Here is a 27,653-nt window from a genome sequence, read left to right as displayed (position 1 = left end):
TTCAGAATACACATGGAAAGTGAGCAGTACGGACAAGTTGTGTTCTTAAGAAACCTGAACTACGGAAGGAAAATAAAGGGAAAGTCTGCTTCCTTCACTTACAGATCTTTCTTATCTTGCCCCAATTCACTAAAACGTCTAGCAGCAACAGAAAAACATATATTTGGCCTTGTATTGGCAGACAAGTGGAAGAAATAAGCAGACAAAAGCAATTATAAGCTGGTTTTAAAAGATGGCTGCTGTGTTCTTTCCAAGTGTTTATTTTAGTCACACATCCTTAATTCTTTACTGGTGAACAAAATGCAACAGTGAAAAGCTGGAGATGGAAAGCAGATCATCAAATCAGCTGTGGTGCTGAGAAACAAATGCCAGTGATGGTACAGTCATTCTTCAACAACAGCACTGCATCTGTACTTCCTTCCACAGTGTGATTAATGCCACCTTCCAACAAGTAAATTAAAACTTAGTAACATCAGTATGGATTGCAGCAGTGGCAGAACTGTAACACCATCAGGCAGGTGTTGCCACACAGAATTAAGTGCATTTCAAGAATCAGATAGTACAAAACACAGTGACAAAAGAAAAACTGTAGTAAATCACAAAGGAAGGAAAAAAACTATGGAGGAGCTCCCAGTGTCAGCACATCGAGTTTGTAAAAGGTGAATCAAATCAGAAAGGGTACGCCCTACTTCACTTCAAGGAATAACTGTGAATATTAAAATAACTGATAATGCATAGTCCATAATCAAATAAAGCCATTTCATATACAATGGGGTAAGGGTAAATAAACCCTACAAAAGAACACACAGAAGCCAAAAACTCGAGGGAACCAATTAGCCTCATAATACACTAACACCAAGTCCACAATAGGAAGCTAGATCATATGATTGAAATCAAGGAAATGGCTGTCAGAAGACCACAGGAACTACTTAACTTTATTAAAATAAGAAACAGTTAAGCACTTTCTTCCCAAAGGCTTGGGACTTCTTCAGCACTAACAGATTTTAAAATACACAGCTTTTAAATGAACACACTTAGCCAGGCCTATCTTATCATCCAGTCATAGCATATTGCAAAATTTAAAAAAAATCTTTAAAGAGACATTGTATCATATAATACAAAATCTCTGCAAATATATCAAATGACGTGATAAACAATCTAACAATCAACAGATGCACAACATAAACAATTTAAAATCCCTAAAAGGGGGAGGGGTTGTATAAATTTGTAAACATTTATGTCATATATGATTTCAATTTTAAAACACTAGTAATAGAAGATGTCTCATTTAACTCTAGGTAATTGTATGTATTCAGCATAATTTGCCATCTCAATTTAAAATCCTATCCAAACCAAACAAAATAGTGGTTGTTGAAATGTTCAATATGTTTGTACAATGCATTATTCCTATTCTTGTGGGAAATATCATAGGAATGCTCATAAATTCGTTCTCAAAAGTTTTGTATTGTCTTGCCTATATAAAAACAAGGACAACTTTGGCACAATGCTAGATATACAGTCCCCTTGGTATTACAATTGTAGTAAAACATAGCTCTAATGTTTACATGGTTAGTTTTAACAACATCGCTGACCAGCAAAAGCTGGAAGTGAGAGCTTGATGCACATTTGAAAGTACCCTGCTTCCCAAAAAATGATGGACTATCTAAATTATCACCTAGTTCAAATAACATTTTAAAAGACCTTGTTTTTTTTTTCTACACAGTATGGGCGTTCTTCCCTATAGTTTCCTTAACTTCATTATTGGTGGAAAATATAACGCAATTCTTTTCAAAAATCTGTTTAATACTCTCACTGTGACTATTGAATGCCAACACCAAAGATCTAGACAATTCAGGGTTCTCAGCACTACTTCCAATGAAAGCTAAATTTTCAACTACTGTTAATAATGGTTTATAAAAACCTCCCACTCTCTTATTAATCACGTCCTTACAGATACTGGTTACTAAACAACTCGGATAATCTCTAGTCCAGAACATTTCCATCAATTTGTCACATTCTATCAAAAAAACTTCAAACATGTTATACAAACTGGTGAATTCTTTCCAAAGTGCTGGCTTTAAAACTGGAGTCCCAGTTTGAGACTAGTAAGTACTAGGTCAACAAAGTGTGAGTATCATCTCTAGTTGTACTGATAAGAGCATGAGCATCATCTCTACATCTGCTGATAAGAGCAGGAGTATCATATTTATGTGTGCTGATAGGGTGAATATCATCTCTACGTGTGCTGACAAGAGCATGAGTATCATCTCTACGTATGCTAATAAGACAGAGAGTATCATCTCTATGTGTGATAATAAGAGCTCAAGTTTCATCTCTACATGTGCTAACAGCGAGAGTATCATCTCTACTTGTGATAATAGCGCAAGTATCATCACTAAATGTGCTAATAAGAGAGAGAGTATCATCTCTATGTGTGATAACAGTGCAAGTATCATCTCTACATGTGCTGATAAGAGCGAGAGTATCATCTCTACATCTGCTGATAACAGCGTAAGTATCATCTCTACGTGTGCTGGTAACAGGGTGAGTATCATCTCTACATGTGCTAAGAGCATGAGTATCATCTCTATGTGTGATAATAAGAGCGAGAGTATCATCTCTACATGTTCTGATAAGAGCGAGAGTATCATCTCTACATGTGCTGATAAGAGTATCATCTCTACATGTGCTGACAAGAGCGTATCATCTCTACGTGTGCTGGTAACAGGGTGAGTATCATCTCTACATGTGCTAAGAGCGTGAATATCACCTCTATGTGTGCTGATAAGAGCGAGAGTATCATCTCTACATATTCTGATAAGAGCGAGAGTATCATCTCTACATGTGCTGATAAGAGTGAGTATCATCTATGTACGTGTTGATAAGAACATGAGTATCATCTCTATGTGTGCTGAGAAGAGTACAAATATCATCTCTACATGTGTTAACAGCATGAATATATTTATGTATGCTGATAAGAGTGTGAGTATCATGTCTACATGTGCTAAGAGCGTGAGTATCCTATTTATGTGTGCTGATAAGAGCGTGAGTATCATCCCAACATGCGATGATAAGAACGTGAGTATCATCTCTACATGTGCTAATAAGAACATGAGTATTATCTCTAAGTGTGCTAAGAGAGCGAGTATCATCTCTATATGTGCTAAGAGAGTGAGTATCATCTCTACACATGTCGATAAGAGTGCGAGTATCATCTCTGTTGTTGTCATCTCTATGTCTGCTGATAACAGGACAAGTATCATTTCTGCACGTGCTAAGAGCATGAGTATCATCTCTACATGTGCTAATAAGAACATGAGTATCATCTCTATGTGTGCTGATAAGAGCGCGAGTATCATCTCTGTGTGTTGATAAGAATGTAAGTATCATATCTACATGTGTTGATAGTGCGAATGTCATCTCTATGTGTGCTGATAAGGGCACTATCATCTCTACGTGTGTTGATAAGAGTGTGAGTATCATCTCTACATGTGCTAAAGAGTGTGAGTATCATCTCGATGGGTGCTGATAAGAGCACGAGTATCATCTCTGTGTGCTGATAAGATGGTGAGTATCATGTCTACATGTGCTGATAAGAGTGTATCATTTCTATGTGTGCTGATAAGGGAACATTATTGTAACTACGCCCCCATTTTAACTTCTATTACAGCACTGATATATTCTACTAATTATAAAACTAACATTTTAAACTACAAATACAAATGTCACTTAGGTGAATATGTTTACTCATGAACAACCATTTAAAGTACATTGATCATTATAATTTTAGACAGTAACAAAATAGTTAATGTGAAATGAAAAATGAATGGCGATTAGTGACTTATTCTTGGGCTTCTTTCTAGCTAAAAGGAGTGCACCCCTTGCAAATGCTTCTAGAATGAATACTTGATAAGTATGATACATAAGTCATGCATTCTTTGCTGTAAATATGAATGTTTTTTTCTATAAGTAATTTAACTAATACTGGCAATTATAAAGTACATACAACGAGCCACAATAAATATTTGAGCTGCAGAGAAATAAACTCAATTTGTGACAAACTACAAAGTATATCCTGCTGTTTAAGAGGTAGTAAGAATTTAGAAAGTACTAATGCCCTGAAAAGGCATCAATTACATTATTTAAGACTTGTATGATGGATTAGACATGACGTGTCATATGTTGCTACATTTTACATAAGCATAAAACTTTTAAAATCATTAGAAAAACTGCTATAGTGCAGTACTAAATGAAAGTATATTAAAAGGAAACAGGAATGTCAGAAAAAAACATACATGAACCTTTATTAAGATAATAAGGTACATTTGTCATATGAAAGCACCGTAACTGTGGATGCTGCTGCATATTCACAGTTGTAGTCATCACTTCTATTATTCCTGCCTTTAGGAGCCTGATGGCCTACCTAACTTCCAGAGCTATACCCTCCCCCCCGATGATTATCTGCTACTCTTGATAACAAAACATTTTCTGAGGTAGTTGTCTCTAAATGCCCTACCTACCTGAATAAGATCTCCTCTTAAATATCTATATGAAACACTGTACAAGTTCAGATATTGTAATTTTTCAGCATTACTTACATTTCACATGCATGGATGTTCTTGGAATATGTGCACTGTACTTTTTCCAAATTACTCATGCTATTTTTCTTACAAGGTTTCAATATTATTATTCCATACTCCAGCATCTTTTTATACAACCTATAGTTTTATAAACATCATTAACCAATTGTTTGATATGATCAGAAAAACTCAAAGTTGGATCAATCCATGTACCCAGGTCCTTAAATGAATCTACAGTTTCAAACACTGTGTGCTGTATGAGTAATTCTCCCTTCAGACTATGTCTCCCAAATTTTGTACGATTAGTTTTGATGTATTTATCTGCACATTATTCTTCTGTGCCCAAACGGTCAATTTAGCCAAGTTCTTTTGAAGTCATGTAATCAGTTTACCTATCCTCAATTTATCTGCATACAGACTACAGAACAACTTAGATGAAAAAGTAGGATCCAAAAGACACAAACTAAACTAGCACTGGCCTTGGTTACAGCCCTATCTAATTGCTGTATACTTGGAAAGTCCTATTTGTAAGCCATTCAGCTATCCATTTTATCAAAAATCACGTTAATACTTAGCTGTTCTAATTTACTGATCAGTGTTATGTGTATGCCTCTATTAAATGCTAAAGTTTAAATTTATATAAACTACATCACAGTACATTTACTTAGATCTATTTTCAACATATGCATGCATATGCCTTGAAATCCCAAATCTTTTCCAATTCGGACAATTTTTTTTCCCAAACTAACCTTCTCCATTATTTTTTCACAACAAGAAAGTAAACTTATGAGTCTATATGACTCTTGATTTGTCCTACTCCTCTTTTCCTTAAAAATGGGTTTAACTAAGTGCATCCCGTCTTGAGGAATCTTTTCATACTTAAATGACCTTGTGAATAAGGCACAGTTCTATAAGCTGTAATTACCCATAACAGTAAATATTCAAATTCCTCTCTGCTGCAGTAACCATTAGGCTATATGGATTGCTTCCAATATAGGAAACAAAACTGGCCAGTTTCAAAAAGTTCTGCCCCTCCCCCCTGCTCATTCACTCTGACTGCTGATTGGCTAGTTCCAAAGAGAGAAATCAGCAGTCAGAGTGAAGCTGTCTGCAGGACTTTTTTTTTCTATAGAATAAGAGAAGAGCCTATCAGTCCTGAACAAACCAAACAAAAATGACAATAACATATAAGGTAAAAACAACATTTACTTTATATGTCATCTACAACTATACAGGGTGGAGGGTGGGTGTGGCTACTGCAGTAGTGAGGAATTCGAACATCTACTGTTATGGTTAAGTGGAACTTACACCATTGTTCTGTGTTTATCATTCTCAACACTGCAGCAGCCCTTAGGCTATATGGGTTGATTACCAAAGCCTACCTATCCCAGCAGGAGGAATGATATGGATCCAGTAGCCCACGTAGAATGGTTGTAGCAAAGTCTGACCTGGACCGAAAAAAGGACCATGTAACTGCCTCTAGAATGCTTCTTTTTAGTATGCCGTTGAAGAAGACAAGGCTCTAGTAGAATGCACTGTGATACTGCCTGAAATAGATCTGCCATGGTGGGAATAACAAAACACAATAGCAGAGGACAACCATCTGGAAATTGTTTGAGATTTATAAGAAATAAGTAGCTGAACAGCTTTTTTAAGGGGCTTAGTTCTGTTAATATAATACCTGTGCTGCCTCTACATGTTCAGAGTATGCTGAATCCTTCTTTCCTAGTCTTAAGATTCTGGACAGAAAAATGGAAGATTGATGGCTTGATTCAAAGTAAACACTGAAACCACTCTGGATAAGAAAAAGGGGGTGTTGTTAAAGAAACCCTATCCCTGTGGAAAATGAGGTAGGGGACACCCACCATGAGAGCTAGCAACTCAGATACTCTTCTTGAAGATATCAGAGCAATGATGAATGTAGTTTTCCAAATTAAGAACATTAAATCGGCATGACAGGCAGGTTCAAAAGGTGACATAGTCAAATTCTCCAGCATATAATTGAGATCCAAAGTATGAGCAACCTGTTTATGATGAGGTCTTGGGCATAAAACTCCTTTAAGAAACTGTCTCACAACCAAAAGAGAAGAAAAAGGAGGATCCATGGGTAGATGTGCTGAAATGGCCACAAGATGAACCTTTACAAAGGAGTAAACAAGACGAGAGGAAAGTAACTCACACAAAAACTTGAGGATCAGTGGCACAAAATCCCTAATGTGCCCATGGTTATTGGTAAGGCACCAACTAGAAAATTGCTTCCACTTACCAATATAGGATTTTCTAGTAGCGGGCTTTCTTGCCTCTTTCAGTACCTGCTGCATGTCCTCATGAATAAATGCTAAAAAGGTATTAAAACTGAATTATCCAGACAATCAGTTGAAGCTGATTGATAATGGAGTGTAAAAAACTCTCCCTGTTTTGTGTGAGTAGATCCAGTCTGTTAGGAAGCTTGTGGTAATTGTCCTTGGCCAATTCCATAATCAGGGAAACCAATGTTGCCAGAGCCAAAAGGAGGTCACCACAATTACTTTTGGGGTATCCTTTTGAAATCGTCGAACTTACCCTTGATATCAGTGGAAAGAGTGGAAATGCATAAAGGAACATTCTCTTCCAAGGGATTGAACATGCATCTGCTTTTCAGGCTTGCTTGCAAGGAACTGTGGGACAAAACTTGTTTACTTGTCTTCTATGAAAGGAGATAAATACTTCTATTTGCGAGGTACCCTATAACAAAATCAGTTCCTGAGAACACCCTCATTCAGTCTCCATTCATGAGGATATGTAGTGGTCCAGCTCAGCTTTTCTGCCATTATTTGCTCTGACAGAATGTAAGATACTTGAAGGGTTAATGAATGCTGAAGACCTAACTCCCAAGTCATCATTGCTAGCCTACAGTGGGGTACTACCTTGTGCCACCTTGCTTGTTTATATATCAGATAACTGTGGTATTGTTTCTACAGACTAGAAGATGTCCTGGGCATTAATGATGATGGAGAGACTTCAAGGCATAGATCACTGCCAACTTCTCCTTAAAACTGATGTGCTTTTGTCTGTCATAAGGAGTCCACAGGCCTTGCACTTTTACCCCTGTGGAAACTGCTCCCCAAACAAAAGCTGACACATCTGTTTGGTGACGGACTGGTTTGGAGTCTGAGAACAGAAGGTGCAACCTGGGTTCAGCTGGATTTGTTGTCTCCACTAATGCAGTTCCCTTTTATGAAACCCCAAACTGGAATTTAATAGTACAGAGAATGCAAATGCTGGGTCCATGTATTTTTTATTAATTACTGTATCTTTCTCATGTGCAACCTGGCTAGAGGTATCACAAGAATCATCAAAACTATGAACCCTAGTAACCTGAGAAATTCCCTTGCAGAAGTCTGAGACTGGAGAAGTTCAACAAAAAATTCTAGATAAAGATCTACATTGTCTTACATCAAAAAAGCCTTTCAAAGAGAAGAATCTATAAGGCATCCCAGAAACACAAACCTGTGAGATGGAGTTAAGGCAGATTTTTGTGATACTTAAGTGGAATTCCAGATTTGTCAAAAGGGATATAACCCATGCTAGTGACTCCTGACATCTAGATGACGTCTCTGCAAAGATAAGCAAGTTGTCTAAATACTTGAAGACATAATGTGAATGTCACTCAGTCTGCAATAAACTATTCTGCTAATACCCTTGGAGCTGTAGATAAACCAATGGGTAATGCAGAAGAGAAACAGAAACAGAAAACCTGAGAAATTTCCTGAAGGCTATGACTACAGGAATATGGTAGTAAGCCTCTTTTAGGTCTAAAGTTACCAAGTAACTCGTGTGAGAAATGTTGAGTGACAGGTTCTGTAAGCTCAACATTTTAACCTTTGCAACTTTCACCTACAGATTTAGAAATGAAAGATACAGTATTGATCACCGAGGCCTCTTTCTTTGGTACAAGAAATATTGTGAAGTAGAAGCCTTTTCTCTTTTGGCCTAAAGGGACTGGTTACAAGACTTCCTGGGTATGTAAAGACTGAAGAAACTGAGAGAAAAAATTATGTTTGGTTCACAGGATGGGAGGAAGTCCCCTGAAAGAAAGTTTTTGTTCCATTGCTATCTGTAACCCTCCTGCACCACTTTAGATACTTGGGAAAGGGGAACAATAGTTTGGTTCAAAAAAAGACTTTTTTTTTTCTTTAGGAAGAATGGAAGCTAATTCCCCTCAGACTGCCCATAAGACGAAGCATACATTTCCACATATATGCCTGGTAATTCAATATTCTGAACACTAAAGTGGAGAACAAAACATTCCCTTACCTACATGGTCCAACACTTTACCTTCTTTATCACTAGGTATAGGGATTACTATTGAGGACCAGCCTGTTGGCAGCAGGAGCCACTGTTGAAATGGTCACCGGATCGTTTCTAAGTTAAGAGCAAAGAAAGTGATTAGGCTGGGGTACCGTAAACACCTTGTCTGGTTTTTAAGGGACTGACAGCTGTGTTTCAGGATGACTACAAGCAGCATTCAACACATCCTCCAGGGATGGCAATATAGGAGGGATGGGTGATGAATGAGGTATATCCATTTGTAATAAATCTGTACTTTTCCATTAATGGGGTAGCAGTCGTAATTACATCTTCACATTTGGAACACGTGTGCCTAGTTCCAAAGGGCTTTCTCACTATTCTCACTTCACATTTTCAACACATGGTCCTTTTTTAAAAAGGGTGTGCCCCCATTGTCTGTGTGTTTGCTTTGACAGATATGCCTCATACTGTGGAAAATGGCAGCAGACTGACCATAAAAAACTAAATCAGAAGAAAAAAAAAACAGCAGGACTCAGTTGACATCAAGCGCACATTTTGACTGATGCACCCTTAACAGTTTGTGCCCATTTTCAGTTTCCATTTTCACCACATCTTCCTATTCATTAAAGTCCTTTGCTGCTACTGTCACTGTGTGCACGTTGACACATATGCCTCACAACTTTGAAAATGTTAACACACTGACTCAGCAACCTGCAGATGTTCTGAAAGAGGAGGACTTCTGTTTTTTCTCCCAGTAAACCGTGGGGGATATACACCCCATTTGGGAAATAACACGGTGTCTTTCAACATATGCCTGTGTAAGCACCACTGACTTGGTCGGAAATTAACCACAATTCGACAACAAAGCCAAACTGAAAAGCAGAATACAGCAATAAAAGAGGCAGGCAAGCATTAGTGACATGAGCAAATCAATAATAGTGTGAGGATGATGACAGGCTTAAAACCTGAACAATATAAGCAGCACTGACTTGACATGGACTGCATATTTTGCCTGCTGCCCCATTAACGGAAAAGTACAAATTAATCATAATATCTCCTCTGTTCAGTGGGAACAGCACTTTGTTTACATAAAAAATACCTCATCCTTCCTGGCAATGATCTGATTAAAAGAAAATTCCACCAGAGGAGGAAAATAATTTGTCAAAATCAGTGAATTGGGCTTGGGAATTTGCATGAGTAGAAGCCCTGTCCCTGTCCAAATCAGAATCATCAGACCATATTTCCTCAGGAATAACTTTATTTGGGATGCCAATCTATAAAGGCTTCTGCATACCAGGATTTACTGCATGTAATGCCTGTCTGGTCAAGGGAAGAAATTCATCTTTTTTGATAGTAATAACATCATCAGAATAACAATGTCTAACTTTTTGTTTTTTCTTAATAGGAGTTTCAGCAGAATAGGACCAACTAGAAAGACAGCCATCTGCCTGGTTTGATGGTGTCTTGCAATGGTTACCCCAAGAATCTCCCCAGGTGCCTCCCAGACCTAGAGAATATGGTTCTCCCCTGCCCATACTAGACACTGGAACCACTGAAGAAGACGTGGTTAATCCCCAGTTCATGCTCGCTGAAAGGACTAAAACAAAGGAATCCAGAGAGGTAAATGAGTGATCTGAGGAGCAACCAGTGGCCCCTACAGGTTCACCCATTATTGGCTAAGCCGCAGAGTCCATGACAAAGGCAAAGACTCCCTGGTAAGTGACTTTTTCTTTCTGGGTACTACAGGTGAAGAGCCAGTCAGACCGATGTGAGTATTTATGCTGTAACAGGGAAAGAAGCACCAAAAATCAGTAAACATTGCTGGAGTGAGACAGTTAGAAGGCAATTTGTCACCGAGTGTTCAAAAGCAGCACACTCACACTCACAACATTTCCACATTCCCTTAATATACAAAGAGAAAAGGTAGAACAGAATTCTCCTTGAGTACTGTTACACACACACACACACACACACACACACACACACACACACACACACACACACACACACAAACTGACACCATCAAAATGGCAGGGTTGTTATGAAGTAAGCATTACCATGACTCTTAAATGCTCATCCTTTTCTGTATGGCAAAAGTCAAAGTTAACACAAGCAGTACATAAATTTTCACAAAATTAGCCCCACGTATATTAAAAAAAACCTTCTAAATAAATGTAATGGAGCCTGACAGGAAATACCAAGTTTCTTAAATGGGAAATATCACTTTTAGTCCTGTCTACACACTGTCACTTATAGCTGACTATAGGCCTCTTGGGATGGCTAGAGTTTGTCTGTCTGTCTACAATCTATCTCTTTCTTCCAGCAGTGAAAGTCAAATATTAATAAAAATAAATCTTCTCCTACCAGCAGTTGCACATTAAATCATAAATCAACACTGAATGGTTTCAGATGAGATCTGACTTAGAAAGGATGAGACAGAGACCTAATCCGTCGTACTATTCAGGGTACAACACCCAGATATGCTCCTAGTTACAGCACAACGGCACGAAAATTATGGAACCAACTGATATCGCCAACATCCTGGCTGATAGGTTCAGTGCCAACTTTACCTCCCCTCACCCCCTAAAGGGCCCATGTCCATACCAGAAGATTGCAGTGCCCCTGCAATCACAACTGAGCAGGTAAGAACTGCACTCTCCAAAGCCAAGAACACAGCAACCATAGGACCAGACAAAATCTCAGGCTGCATTCTACATGGACTTCAGAATGAACTGGCCCATCACATAAGCACCATGTTCAATTACAGCCTCACGTCAGGCTTTGTACCCACTGAATGGCGCACAGTAACAGTTATACCACTTCAAAAAGGGGGAGCCACCACGGACCCTGGGAACTATCACCCTATTAGCCTGACGAGCCTGGTTTGCAAGGCCATGGAATGTATCATCATGGAACTCATAAAGAAAGACATTGGTAACCTCCAAACTCTGGACACCACCTAGTTTGGGTTTGTGAAGGGAAGATCATGCCTCCTGAAACTGATCGACTTCTTTGAAACAGTCACCAAAGCCGTAGATGAGGGTAAGAGAGTTCACACAGCCTATCTTGACCTCGCCAAGGCTTTTGACACCATCCCCCATTCTAGAATCATGGATAAACTCACTAAACTGGGTATAAATCCATATGTCACAAGATGGGTTGCCAACTGGCTCACTGACAGAACCCACACTGTAAAAGTTGCAGACTCCAAATCTGACTTCAAACTTGTGACAAGTGGAGTACCACAGGATTCAGTCTTGGGTCCTGTCCTGTTTGGTATCTACTTCTCTGAAATACAGGCTAACACAGAGGGCCTCTGGCTGACAAAGTTTGCAGATGACTGCAAATTAGGTGCCATAGTCAAGTCCCCAAATGAAGTGGACATCCTACAGAGAGGCCTCACTGAGACTGATGCCAGAGTCACGGCCTCAAGTTCAATGCCAAAATGTGCATTATTATCCCTTTTGGTAAAAATTCGGTACCAATGAACTACCACACAAGCGGCAGTCCACTTAACACCGAAAGTATGATAAGAGACCTTGGGACTCAGGTGGACAGTAGTCTCTCCTTTGATAATCACATTGCCACAGTAGTCAGGAAATCCTTCTATGTGGCACATTTCATCATGAAAGGGTTCTCATCCAGGAAAAAAGAGGTCATTGTTCCCCTTCTACTCATCTCTCATTAGACCCATTATTGAGTACAATGCCCCTTTTGGAATGTACCTCACAAGACATCTGCAACAGCTGGAAAGGCCACAGAAGTACCTCACAAAGAGGATTACAGAACTCAAACAGATGCCCTATGCTGACCGTCTCAAAAAACTCCAGCTTTACTCTGTAGCATATCGCCTACTCCAAGGTGATCTCTGCCTAACATACAAAGCTATGTCAAACCCACAGCTGTTGGACATGCTACACCTAAAGAAATCCCAATCCCTCTGAGCTACACGCTCCAGGGACCTAAACCTTGTCACCACAATAAACAGAACATGCTGGAGGGATAGATTCCTGTCCCAGAGACTTCCCATACTCTGGAACAAGCTACCTATCCATGTCAAGCAAAGTTCCTCATTAGCAAATCTTGGTAAGTGGATGGGAAATAGTAAATTCACCCCAGGGATCACTTCTGTGGCTCTGCTCGACAGGGGCACAGGAAAATAACCTTCTTGGATCATGTAAGCCAGGGAACCTTGTTAGCTAGGCTTACATAGGCCCTTTGGCCGATAGCCTAGTACCTACCTATGAACCTACCTATGAACCTATTCTGCACAGGCCCTTCCTGCTAAATTTCTAAAAACTGCAGCAGAAGCTCTATCATATCCTATATCTATACTAATAAATAGAACCATTCTAATGTCCCAGCCATTTAGAAGTAGGCATACATAATTCCTCTTCATAAAGGAGGACACTCTGCAGACTACTCCAGCTTCACTGCAACTGCCATTCTGTCCAAACTGTCTAAAATATTAGAAAAGTCTATTCCCAATTACTGCAAAATCTAACTATAAACTTCTCTCCCCCCCAAGCAGCATGGCTTTCACCACAACCATAGTACCACTACTGCCCTACTTCACTTTGCTAATGCCATTAATAAAAACAGAAATACCGGAAACCTACTATTTTCTTTATTCCTAGATTTGTCCAAAGCATTTGACATGGTCCTGCACCAAAAAAGATTATTAAAAACTCTCCTCCTCCTCCTTAGGTCTTTCCTCCCTTCTCCCTCTCCTGGTTTAACAACTTATTAGATAGATACCAAGCAGTCAAATGACAGCAAGAATATTCATCATTTCTACCCATTCCTGAAAGGGTGCCACAAAGATCCATACTAGGACCCCTTCTTTTCAAATATGCATAAATGATCTACACATAGCTTCCAAGCATACCACTCTTGTACAATACTTAGATAACTCTACGCTCATTTGCACAGCCCTCTAACCTACAAAAAATAAAAGATACAACACAAGAATCCTTTGCATTTATAGAATCCTGGCAAGACAACTTACAACTCCCACTTAATCCTAAAAAATGAAACTACTAATTTTCATCCATAAAATACTCTCCTAAAGCAAAACTCTTGCCAAAATCACTTCATTAAAAAGCACTTTGCACGAAGAATTTACAAATACAAAACTCTTAGAAGCCACCATTGTCCACAACATGAAATGTAACCAACACTTCTAAAAGCCCATCAAAAGCCCAGCCTCTTATATAGAACAAAACCCTATCTAACAAATACAACTTGATGAACCAAAGCTAAAACCTACCTCCTACCTACCCAGCTATACACCACCCCACTCTTTACTAACCTACAAAATTCCACAGAAACAAAGGTGGAACAATGCTACAACAAAATAGCTCACTTTGCTCCTAATCGTCCCTTTAGAACTCATCATTGTTCCACGCTTAAAAAACTTAGCTGGACTGAACTCCCACATCTCTTCCACTATGGTTAGATCCACACTGCTCATATTCTAATATATTACCTTATTAGTACAGGCACTAACAAGCATGCTTCAACACTACCACCCTACTAAAGCTCTCCGCACTAAAGACAAACTCTTCCTCTCCATCACTAAAGCCCCCAAAAAATACAGCCTCTTTTATACTCATAGTCTGTAGATTACCATTTGGAATGCCCTCACACCTACTATCAGGCTTCTTGAAAATCAGCAGGTTTTCAAAACACATCTAAGAGAACAACAGCCTGGCTTTGTAACTGTACATCTCCTGGGTCGGTATTACATCTACACTCTCTTCCTCCTCTTCTACTCTACCTCTGTTCTCCTCTTTTCTTCTTCCTACTTTCACTCTGTTATGACCCTCCACATCTTCTACTGGTGCCTCTCCTAACTCTCTTTTACCCTTCATTTCAATTATACTTCAAATTGCTAACCGCCTTTCTAAATTACATACTACTCTGTATTAGGATATCTTTAACACTGTCTAGTTATTTTATTTGACTATATCTGCACTGAGTATATCAGCCTGGAAAGCTTACAACTGTACATCTGTTTCATTGGTATAAGATTTTGCTTAACTGTATTTTACCTGTCAGTTTTGCTATTGTAAACGTATAGATTTTGTTTGTACTGCATCTAGTGACACTTTTCTCCATGGGGCTCCAATGAAAAGGGGCCTTTATGCCAGCCAGACTTTCTTGATCAAAAAATATAAAATAAATAAATAAATAAAACGTAGAGTCTCAGGACTGAAAGGATTCACTTTCTGAAATGCCTGTTGAACATGCAATACAATTTTATATTGTGAAGTAAATAGCCCATAACATATATAGTATACTGTTAAGGTTAAATTACAGTGATCTGTGTAACAAAATGCATACTAACAGAAATTGTAATATACTGACTACAATAAATGTGTACTGTGCCTTTAACTACAAGAAAAAGTAATTAGTGTGGGTGTAGATCAGGGTGTAAAGTGTGTGTGCTTGCATCTTTAAGAAGCATGCAAGGCTGTACTTGCATGTATATAACACACACACATGCATGACCTTAGTGCCATTTTGTAGAAGCAATTAAGGAGTAAGCATGCATGATCGTAGTCATTAATTGTACATAAGTTACGTAAGTTATGAGTCAATAGTCAACAATAGTAATGTGTTTGTATGTAATAAAGCTACTTAATCAGAACCCTCGAAAATTTGTTTATTAGTGTCCCAACACGAAAGCAACATGGTGTCAGAACCGGTATGGAACAGAGAAGAATATTCCGAGCCATGAGATGTAAAGACAACAGCGAAGGTAAAAACTGACAGAAAAGTGCACAAACATAGCCAGAAAGAAACAAAGGTAATGAGAAATAACACAAACTGTTTACTTGATGAGAAAGATAATAAAAGGTCATTACAAGGTCACAGACCGCATTATCAGGCAAGCGGAAAACACGAAAAGTTTGTTAACTAAAGAAAATGTTTAAAATAAATATATTCAATGAAATGATTAACTGTAAACAAAATGAGCATGTGTAAAGCAGAGAACGAGTGTGTTTAAAGCAAAATGAGTGTGTTTGAGGCAAAGTTGGGCATGTTTAGAATAAAACATGTATGAGAAAAGTGTATTGGGAATAAAAAGGGCTTAAACGAGCAAAACGATTACAATAAGAAAAAAGGGCACACTAAGCGAAATAAAGCAACATGACTGCATGTGTTTTGGCAAAGTCCTGTATTTGGGCATAACTATGACTTCGTACTGTATCAAGGGAATAAGTAAAGTTATTTGAAGTATCTCAGAGTGTGTAAAAGTGCTTACAGTGTGTGCTTACTACTGTGCATGTATTTCAAAGAGTTTGTAGTGTGCAAAGTGCAACTGCTTCATGTAATGCAGTCAAAGTACAGATACTTCGAAAAAATTTCTTGTGCAGGGTGTGTATTTGAAAAGAACCACCATTACAGAGTGCTTCTTGTACTGTAAAAAATTGCTTAGTACTGCCATTTTGGGGACATTTCAGTGTGGTGTATGTAGTTATTTGCAAAGTGCAAGAACTTGAAAAGTTATTGAGTCTAAGGCAACAGGATGATTGATTTATTCGCATTGTGCAGTTACTCGGCATGTTTCTTACACTGATAAGAGGTGTTTTCTTACAAAAGATGACATTACAAGAGTATTACAGTGCTCGTGAATTATTCAGTTGCATTATAAAGTTCTCAAATGTTTCTTAAAGCAACAGCTTTAATAAGTGAAGGTGAATGACTATAGCATTCCTGCCTTCATCGATAAAAGTCCAAGAAGTACAGCAGATGATGACAAATGACTTTAACATTTTTGTCTTTACTGACAGACTTCCGAAAGTATCAAAAAGCCCAAGTAGTTATTTCGCAAAGTTCAGTAAAAGTATCAAAAAGCCTGAGAAGTTTATTTTGCAAAGTCCAGTTATTCAAAAATACTATGAGTTTGTTTATTTGCATAATTCCAAAAATTCCAACGAAAGGTACAAGTTCAGAGTACAAAGGCATTGAACAATTACTGGCATTAATTCTGGCATATGTGCATGTGTGTATATTTATGCTTATTTGCAAACCCCTTTGCTGGTATGTGTATTATACAGCAGACAGATTTTGAAAACCCTACCACTTGTATTTACTCAGAATATTGCAGAGAAGTGGAGAATATTTGAGCAAAAGTATGATATTGTCATACAAGCAGCTTATGCAGATAGAGATGCATGCACAAGGGCATTCATTTTGTTACACTTGGCTGGGTCAGAGGCCATAGAAAGAGAGCATTCATTTGTGTATACATCAGCAGTATATGAAGGAGAAGGTGCAGACCACCTTATTGTTGTACAAGCTGAATCAAGAGAAGACCCCGAGTGTTTGAAGGACAAGTTTAGAGAAATGTGTAACCCCCAGATGAATATTACATTACAGAGGCATTTGTTTTGCACTAGAGATCAGAAGCCAGGATAGACATTTACAGCTTACATAACTGACTTGAGAAACAGAGCTAAAACGTGTCGGTTTGGTGATCTGAAAGATGAGCTGATAAAGGACAGGCTTGTATGTGCTATTACCAGTGCTGCTGTGAGAAAGATTTTACTTCGTGACAGTGACTTAACGTTGAGCAAAGCTACAGAGATTTGCCAGATCCATGTGGTGACAGAACAACATACAAGTATGTTTGCAAGTGACAAAAGCATGGTTTCAGTTGGTTCCAGAGTGCATGTAGATGGTATGCAACACGTGGCAAACAAGAACAGGCCTAAGCATGTGACAGCTACAAGATTTCCAATGAAGGTGCACAGCTTTCCAGAAAGTTCCAAGAAAAGTGTAAGCTCCAAGACCAGCTTAGTGCAACACAGGCAAGTTTCAGCAAAACCTAAATCTAGCTTTATTGTCAACTGTCACAATTGTGGTGTGAATCATGAGTCTAAAAGAGAGAAGTGCTTAGCATATGGTTAGCAATGTCACGTGTAAAAAATGGAATCATTTCCAAAAGTTTTGCAGATCAAGCAAGCCTCGCACAGTTGTAAAGAAAGATCACACAAAAAAGCAAGTTGATAAAGTAGAGTCAAAACAGTCAGCTTTCTACATAGGTGGTGTATCAGTACTTGGTGAAAGAGGTGATGCAAACATATTAACAAGAAGTTTAGTATTTTCTACTAGCCGGATTCATGGAAGATCCACAGAGCTCAAAGTAGACACTTGCACAAAGTGTAATACTATATCAGCAGACACATTTGCAAGAGTGAGAATTAACAAACAATTCAATGTAACCAGTAGTGCAAAACTTGTTGCTTATGGAGGTTAAGAAATTCAAACCAAAGGTTCAGTGATACTTTCATGTTATTTGGCTGAGAGCTGTTACAACTTGTTATTCTACGTAGTCCGAAGACCTGTGCAATCTTTATTGGGTGTTAAAGATAGTTTGAGAATGAACTGGCTTTCTTTTGCCAAAGAAGTTCATCATGTAAGTATAGTTCTAAGTTCCAGTTTTTCAGAAGCCATTTTCTCAAAGTATGCTGATGTTTTCAATGATAAATTAGGCAACCTTCCAGTAGTGTACTCCATGAAGTTACACCCAGAGATCACTCCAGTAGTCAGACCAGCAAGAAGAGTTCCAATAACAATGCAAGACAAAGTTAAAGCTCAGTTGGATAAAATGGTGCAGCAAGGTGAGATTTGTCTGGTCACAGAACCAATGGAATGGGCGTTGTCCATGAAAGCCGCTCACAAAAAAGGCTCAGACGAAATCAGAATATGCACTGACCCAAGAGATCTGAACAAAGCATTAAAAAAAATATATCATCCTATGCTCACAGTCGAACAGGGCGCAGCTCTAATACCAAATGCCACTGTATTTTCTGTTTTGGATGCAAAGAGTTCATTTTGGCAAGTGATGTTGGATCGCAAATCCTCATTTCTAACTACTTTTGGTACTCCGTTTGGCATATACAGACTCCTAAGGATGCCATTTAGAATAAATTCTGCAAGTAAAGTTTTTCAGCGAGCAATGGAGCAAATGTTTGTCAGGTTATCCATGTGTCATCATAGTAGACGATCTGTTGGTTGGAGGCAATGGTGAAGCAGAGCATGACAGAAACCTAAAGAAAGTTCTAGACACAGCACGTGAAGTGGACTTAAAGCTCAATCCTCTGAAGTGCAAATTCATACTTCCAGAAGTTAAATATGTAGGTCATTTGTCTGCAAGTACAGGCTTAAGACCAGACCCGACCAAGCAAGCAGCTATTCTAGAGATGTCATCGCCTTATAATATACAAAATTTGCAGCGTTTTCTGGGCATGGTCAACTATTTATGCAAATTTATACCAGACTTCAGTGAGTTGACAGCATCTTTAAGGCAACTCACACACAAAATTGTTGCATGGTCATGGTTAGAACATCATCAAAAGGCATTTGAAGACCTTAAGCAGAAGACTGCCCCCCCCCATGTGAAGATACTATGATGTGAACAAATCAGTTATTCTTTCTCGTGATGCTTCAAAATTTGGTTTAGGTGCAGTTATACTTCAAGAGGGTAGACCAGTAGCCTATGCATCTAGGTCACTAATGCAAACAGAGATGCAGTATGCTCAGATTGAGAAAGAACTGTTGGCAATAGTATTTACACGCTCATGATTACATTTATGGTCGAACTATTCAAACTGAAACTGATTACCAACCTTTAGTTACTATTCTAAAGAAGCCTATGCATTCTGCCCCAGTGAAATTCCAAAGAATGATGCTCATATTGCAAAAGTACAATTTCAAATTGGTCTACACTATAGGTACACTGCTTTATTTGGCTGATACCTTATCCATATCTCCTAGACTTACAACAGAACAGCCTGATGCAGACACTTTTGACTTTGATGTGATGTCAGTGCATAATTTTTCCACCACTAGACTTGGTGAGTTAACAGCTCATACTCAGACTGATCCAATTTCACAGAAGTTCAATCATTATATTAATGTAGGATGGCTATTGAAGCAATCTAGTGTATCACCTGAAGTGCAGGTGTATTTTTCAAATAGAGATGAATTGTTTATAGAAGATGGTATTATTTTCAAAGGTCCTAAAATTGTTGATCCCGTTTCCTTACAACAAGAATACATCCAGATTTTACATCCTGGTCACCCAGGAACTACATCTACTAAGAGAAGAGCATGAGAATTAGTATTTTGGCCTTCATTATCGAAAGACATTGACAGAGTTCTTTCCACTTGTTCAGTATGCAGTAGTACCATTTGCAAAGAGAACCGCTTTGGCTAACTCCAATTCCTGAAATACCCTGGTCTACTGTCGCAACTGATATCTTTGAGTCGAACAATCAACACTACTTAGTTTTGCTAGACTCTTATTCAGATTGGTTCAAAACTGTTCTACTACCAAACTTAACCTCAAAAGCCATTACTACTAAGTTGAAACATCATTTCACAGTTCACGGTAGTCCACATGAACATTTTCCTGACAATGGTACTCAATTTACTAGCCACCTGTTTCAGAAATTTGCGAAAGAGTGGGACTTTGTACATGTCACTAGTAGTCCTGAATATCCTCAATCCAAAGGTCTAGCTGAAAGACCAGTACAGAGTGCAAAGCAATTACTTGAAAGGTCAAAGCATGACAATACAGATATATTCTTGAATTTGCTTAATCTCAGAAACATACCTCGTGATGATATTCTTGGCTCACCTGCTCAATAGGTTACTTTTCATGCAAACTAGAACTATGCTACCTATTTCTTCCAGTTTTTGCAGCCTAAGTCGAAGAACACTAAAACTGTCAAGGCTCAATTGTTTAAGAAGCGTACTATCCAGAAATCTAGTTATGACCAATCGAGCAAACTACTTGGTCCATTGAGGAAGAGAGAGAGACGGTACAAATTCAGACAACAAAAGGTTTTGATCGAATAGGGCAGGTTACAGGCATTTGTGCTGGGCGAGAGCTTACCTGATAAATTCTGAAGGAATGGAGTATAGGAGGAATCACAAACATCTTCTTCCTGTACCAGAACTACCATCATCATTGCAATCACAACATTGTACCTGTGATCCAAATTCTCAGTCAAAGAAGGAGTCAGACATTGTTTCCAAATAAGAAGGTGTTCAAAAGTCTGATTCTGTTCCAGAAAGTGATATGAACATTCCACAGATCAACTGTTTATCAGAAACTGTCCCAGTTGGTAAATCAAATTCCCAATTTTATGTCACACGATATGGATGAATATCTAAACCAAGTGTGAAATATGCAGCCACGTGGACTTGATTGTGCATACCTATATGTTTAGTATTGTATAATGCATGTCTATGGATTACCTGTGATTTCTGCATGCTACACAGTCTCATAACAATTGTATGATCTATGTCTCAAAGAGGGAGGATGCAGATCAGAGTGTAAAGTTTGTGTGCTTGTATCTTTAAGAAGCATGCAAGGCTGTAGGTGCACATATATATAACCCGCACATGTGCACAACCTTAGTGCCATTTTGTAGAAGCAGTTAAGGAGTAAGCGTGCATGATCGTAGTCATTAGCTGTATATAAGATGCTTAAGTTAGCATCAATAGTCAACAGTATTAATGTGTTTGTATGTAATAAAGCTGCTTAAACAGAGCCCATGAAGATTCGTTTATTCGTGTCCTAACACGAAAGCGGCAGTGGGGATGCATTCACAGAGACCTTTAGTCAGGAACCTGAATGTATTGACTAGCAAACCAAGCATTCCACAACTTGTGAAAAGTCTGTAATCCTGAAAATACACTGTATTATGTTAGCCTAATATGGTCGATTCAGCATTTCCATCAGCCAAAGCAATGCATCTATCAGACTTAATGAAAGGTTAATCTCTGGGCTGTGTTTTTTAAAGCTCTAACTTCACTGTTGTGAGCAACTTCTGTTACATAAGTCTGTAGAGTCGCATCTCACTAAATATAAATCCAAGATTCACACATATCCTATATTGACAGCACTGATTTTTTTTCTTTCTTTAATTTACATTTATTACGTCAAGAAAAAGAATATATCAAAGTTTCAAGGCAAAGTAGTTGGGTATCATAAAAGCAGAACTGCTTCAATCAAGTCATTCAATTGTCATTTTGAAAATGTACCATCTCGGAGTTTAAATGTATTAGCTAATAAAATATCACTAGCAACTCTAGAAACCATATCACCTAGAACCAGAATATAAATGTTCCCATACTACAAGCAGTAAACAAATACCCATGAATTTCAAATAATTCACAATCATAGAGAACAAAAAGTGAAAAATACAATAAAAAAAACTATTGGCCATTAAACTAATACTGCTCTTTACTTTCTATATGTTGCAGATGATATCACTATGAGTGAGCTAGGAGTGAATTTTGTAGCCACACAAAAAATACAATTACCTGATAACAGCACTTTTGCTCTACAAACTAGACTTCTGGAGGTAGTAAAACCTTTCCTGAATGGCAATGTAAAAACAGACCTCCACTTTAATAGCTGCTAGTGCTGTCCACGAAGAGCAAGCACACTACAGTCAGATTTATCAACACCCTGCACGTGCCTTATTACCATATGCACCTCTGGACTGCTAAGGTTTCCTGGAATGTGCTAGCCTGGCTGGATGAAGTCATATATTTATCAGAAATATATTTACCTAGTAGAATAAATTTAGGAATGTCAAGTGATGAACTCCAAATGGTGACATCAGGTGTGGATGCCATCTGAAAATGATGGTTAAGTGAGAAAGCACAGTTCACAGGTTCATAGATGAGTAACAGGTTGTAGTTCCTGATGGGACATTTTAAGCCTGTCCACTGCTTTCCGTTTGTCCCCCAGCTGTGTTATCCCATAGGTGTTTAACTGTCCCTGCCATAACTATATTTAATTACTTCTCATTTGTAGTGGAATTTTTGTGGGTCTCACCTTCAGTGTAGTAGGGGTCCTTACTATAAGGTAGGGCATTTAAGCACTGCCTCTCTCCATTAGGAGAAAAGGGGTTAGTCCTGGGATAACTTTCCTATTTCCCATCCACTGTTCCAAATTATGCTTACATAGGGACATGGAAAGGCTTTATCTTACATATATGGGAAGTCTGTTCTGTTGTAGTCATATTCTCTGGATATATACCTGTCCCTCCAGATCATTTGGTTTATGTTGCAGATGAGTTTGAAGCCACTGGAGTGAGTATTTCTAATATCATTCAAATTGCAGATATGCAGTAGGTCCATTAGTCCTGGGTCTGTGGATACCTTATAAGCCAGGTATAGGTTGCATCCTAGTATTCTGTATGAGACCAAATACAGCTACAGTGCTTTGAGGAAGTCTAAGCAGACATTGTGCCTTAGGTCCACTATTCTTTTTGTAAGGAACCTCTGTGGATGCTCTAGTTGTTGCAAGTGCCTGGACAGGTTCATACCAAAGGGGGCATTATACTCTATTACAGGCCTAATGAAAGCTAAATAAAATGGGACCATGACCTTTCTGGACATAGATGTTATCTGTAGATCAGTGTGTGTGTGTGTGTGTGTGTGTGTGTGTGTACCCTTAAGAGCTATTCTAGTCTAAGGGAATGTGCATTTAAGTACTGAGCACGTGCAAGCAAGAATGCCATTTTGAGTGAGCAGCCGGAGTGAAAGCATGTATGTATGTAGCAGCCAGTCAGTTAGTTAGTTAGCTCGTTTAAGTTTAATGTTCCTGTCATCCATCCTGATATGTTTGTGTGTAATAAACTACTTAAATGAACACCCAGCCTCATCGTCTTATTTGAATACACACGATGAACAACACTGTGTCAGAGGTGGGATTCAAAGTGAAACTTCTTCAAGACCATGAGGTGGGCACTCACAATGGGAGGAATATACAGAAGTAAATCATCTGAAGCTCAAACAACTTGCAAACAGATCAGAAAGAGAAATCCAGGTACTAAAACTCATTTAAATTATTTTTTACTCAATGAATATAAAACGAAGCACTCAAACCATTCGAAATAACTTTCTAATTCAACAAAATGTTTAAAACTATGACATATTGATAAAATACTCAAATGCTTACAAAAGTGCTTGAAATAACTTCCGAATCATGTAAAATGTATAAAAATGGGAAAACAACCATATTTTTTCACTATGTGATTCTTTTCCATACTGACTAAAGCTATTCAAAATATCCGAGGTGTGTAAAGTGTTTGCAAGTTAGTGCAGTGTTACAGTACAGTTATTTTGCAAAATACAGTCATTTCAAAGGGACTGTTGTGCAGCTGAATATTTTTTTTGAGTACCTGTTATGTGTATCTGTGCATTTGAATATAATTACAAAAGCATTTTGTTGGTAATGCTTCACTTGTATTTGATAATAATGTTGCCGAAAACTGGAGAGTGTTTGAACAACAGTACGATATTTTCATACAGGCTGCTTTTTCTGACAAAGATGCACATACAAAGACATTTGTTCTCCTTAATTTAGTTGGTACAGAAGTCATTAAAAGGGAGTGTTCATTTGTGTATGCCCCAGCTGTGTATGCAGGGGAGGGGAAAGAACACCATATTGTGGTACCAGCTGAAACGTGAGAAAACCCTGAGTGCTTAAAATGTAAATTTAGAGAAATATATAACCCCAAAATAAATATTACAATGGAAAGGCACATATTTTACACAATATATCAAAAGCTTGGTGAAACTTTTGCAACATAGATAACTGACTTGAGAAACAAGGCAAAAATGTGCAGGTTTGGTGATTTTAGAGAAGAGCTGATAAAAGACAGGCTTGTGTGTGTGGTATTAAAATGAGAAAGATTTTGCTTTGAGACAGTGATTTAACTTTGAATAAGACCCTAGAGATTTGTCAGATACATGAGCTCACAGAAAAGCACATGAATAAACTTACAAATGAGAAAAGCATGATTGCAGTGCCTTCCAGTGCTAATGTTGATAGTATGTAGCAAAAGGTTAGAAGATACAGGCCAAAGGGCATGGTTGCTTCAGCAAAACACAGACCATCTTCAGTAAAGCACAGAGCATACTCAGTCAACCAGAGGGGTGAGTCAGCAAAACTTGTGACAGGCCTCATAGTCAACTGTCGTAATTGTGGAAGTAATCATGAGCCCAAATAAAGTGCTTAGTTTTGGTCAGCAGTGCCACCACACATGTAAAAAGTGGAATAATTTCAAAAGGTTCTGTAAATCAAAAGGGGAACATTCTTTTATTAAAAGAGAGCATAAAAAGAAGCAAGTTGATCAATTAGAAAGCTGCGACCCTACTTTTTATGTTGGTGGTGTGCCAGTGCTTGATGAAACAGTCAGTGTAGTAGATTTGTGGGCAAAGAATGAAGTATTTTTTACTGTTCCGATTAACGGGAGACCTGGAGAGCTCAAAGTTGATACTGGTTCAAAGTGCATTGTTATGTCAGCAGAAATGTTTGCCAAAGTAAGAGCTGATGAGAAGCTTGATCTGGCAAAGTGTGTGAAGCTTGTTGCTTACGGTGGTGAAGAAATTTGAAATGATGGCTCAGTAGTGCTTTCATGTTATTTTGCTGGGAACAGTTATGACTTGCAATTTTATGTAGTCCAGAGGCACGCAGTCATTGTTAGGCCTCAGAGACAGTTTGAAAATGGGACTGCTTTCATTTAATGCAGACATCCACCATGTAAGCATGTGTAACAATGAAACTTTGCACAAACTATTTTTTCTGGCTATGCTGATCTTTTTGAAGACAGGTTAAGTAAACTCCCAGTTGTATATTCCATGAAGGTGGACCATGAGGTAACCCCAGTTATCAGACCAGCACAGAAAGTTCCAGTAGCCCTGCAACGCAGAGTCAAAGCTGAGCTAGACAGGATGGTGCATCTAGGAATAATTTGCCAGTAGAAGAAACAACTGAATGGGTATTCTCCATAGTGGTAGCTCACAAGAAAAGCTCAGATGATACCAGAATATGTATTGATCTAAGAGATTTGAACAAAGCACTCACTAAAACAACCTCATCATCCAATGCGTACAGTCAAGGAAGTTGCTGCTGTTATGCCAAATGCCACTATTTTTTTCTGTCCTATATGCAAAAAGTTTGTTTTGGCAAATTTTGTTTGACCGAAAATCTTCACTGCTAACCACTTTCAGTACACCATTTGGAAGGTACAGATTTTTGAGAATGCCATTTAGGAATAATTCTGCCACTGAAGTCTTAACAGCGTGCGATGGAGGAAATATTTTCTGGCTATCTGTGTGCTATTATAGTTGATGATATTCTTGTAGGAGGCAATGGTGAACTTGAATGTAACAGAAACCTCAGGAAAGGTCTGCAGTGTACTTGTGAAGTGAATCTTAAGTCAAATCCTCAGAAATGTAAATTCAGACTACAAAAAGTTACTTATGTGGGTCATTTGTTTATCAGTTCAGGCTTATGGCCAGATCATTCCAAACAAACTGTGATTCTTGAGATACCAGTGCCAGACAATGTTACTTCCTTACAACGTTTTCTTGTCATGGCCAACTGTTTAGGCAAGTTTATTTCAGACCTGAGTGAACTTTCAGCACTGCTAAGGGAGCTGACACACAAAAGATGTAACCTGGTCCTGGCTGGATCAACACCAAACAGCATTTGATGTCCTGAAACAGAGGATTGCCAGTCTACCCGCCTTAAGATATTATGATGTTCACAAACCTGTAACTCTTTCTGGTGATGCTTCAAAATTTGGTCTTAGTGCAGTCATTCTTCAAGAGGGCAGACCAGTAGCCTAAGCATCCAGAATGCTAACTCAAACCAAGATGCCATATGCTCAAATTGAGGAAAGAGCTCTTGGCAATTGTGTTTGCATGTTCAAAATTCCATGTTTATATTTATGGCTGACCTATTCAAATTGAGACAGACGAGCAACCTTTGGTCACTATTTTGAAAAAGCCAATGCACACAGCTCCTGCAAGATTGCAATGCATGATATTAAAATTGCAGTGCATGATATTAAAATTGCAAAAGTACAATTTTCACTTGGACTACATAAAGGATAAACTCACTAAACTAGGCATAAACCCCTATGTAATAAGATGGGCAGTCAACTGGCTCAATGATAGAACCCGCACTGTAAAAGTAGCGGACTCTAAATCTGGCTACCGACCAGTTACAAGTGGAGTTCCACAGGGATCGGTCCTGGGTCCTCTCCTGTTTTGGCATCTACTTCTCAAAGTCCAAGCCAATGCAAAGGGACTCTGGTTGACCAAGTTCGCAAATGACTGCAAACTTGGAGCCATTATCGATTCTCCAAAAGATGTAGACATCCTACAACAAGGCCTCACTGAGACCAATGACTGGTGCAAGAATCATAACCTTAAGCTCAATGCCAAAAAATGCACTGTCGTTCCCTTTGGGAAAAATTTGGTGCCCATGAACTACCACATAGATGGTAGTCCGCAAAACACTGAAGGAGTGATAAGAGACCTGGGGACACAGGTTGACAGCAACATCTACTTTAATAACCATATTGCCAGTGTAGCCAGAAAGTCCGTCTATGTGGCACTTCTTATCACAAAAGATTTCTCATCCAGGAAGAAAGAGGTCATAATCCCTTTTTACTCGTCCCTTATTAAACCTATTATAGAATATAATGCCCCATTTGGTATACACCTCACTAGACACCTACAACAACTGGAAAGGCCACAAAAATACCTAACTAAGAGGATCCTAGGCCTTAGACAAATCCCCTACACTGATAGACTTAAAAAACTCCAGCTATACTCGGTCTCATATCGCCTACTTAGAGGCGATCTCTGCTTGTCCTACAAAGCCATGTCTGACCCAGAGCTGTTAGATATGCTACACCTAAAGAAATCCCAATTCCTCCACGCCACATGCTC

The 27,653-nt window shown here is 38.5% G+C and overlaps 1 protein-coding gene across 7 annotated transcripts in view; it reads right to left on the bottom strand.

The window, feature by feature from the left end:
• The window catches only part of NEXN (nexilin F-actin binding protein), a 955,560-nt gene that overhangs the window by 436,449 nt on the left and 491,458 nt on the right, over window positions 1-27,653 (bottom strand). The window lies entirely within an intron of this gene.

This window comes from Protopterus annectens, chromosome 10.part0 (assembly GCF_019279795.1).
Source record: "Protopterus annectens isolate FY-2018-M chromosome 10.part0, PAN1.0, whole genome shotgun sequence".
NCBI lineage: Eukaryota > Metazoa > Chordata > Ceratodontiformes > Protopteridae > Protopterus > Protopterus annectens.
The sequence above is the reverse complement of the archived record's forward strand: the minus strand, read 5'-3'. Positions and strand labels throughout refer to the sequence as shown.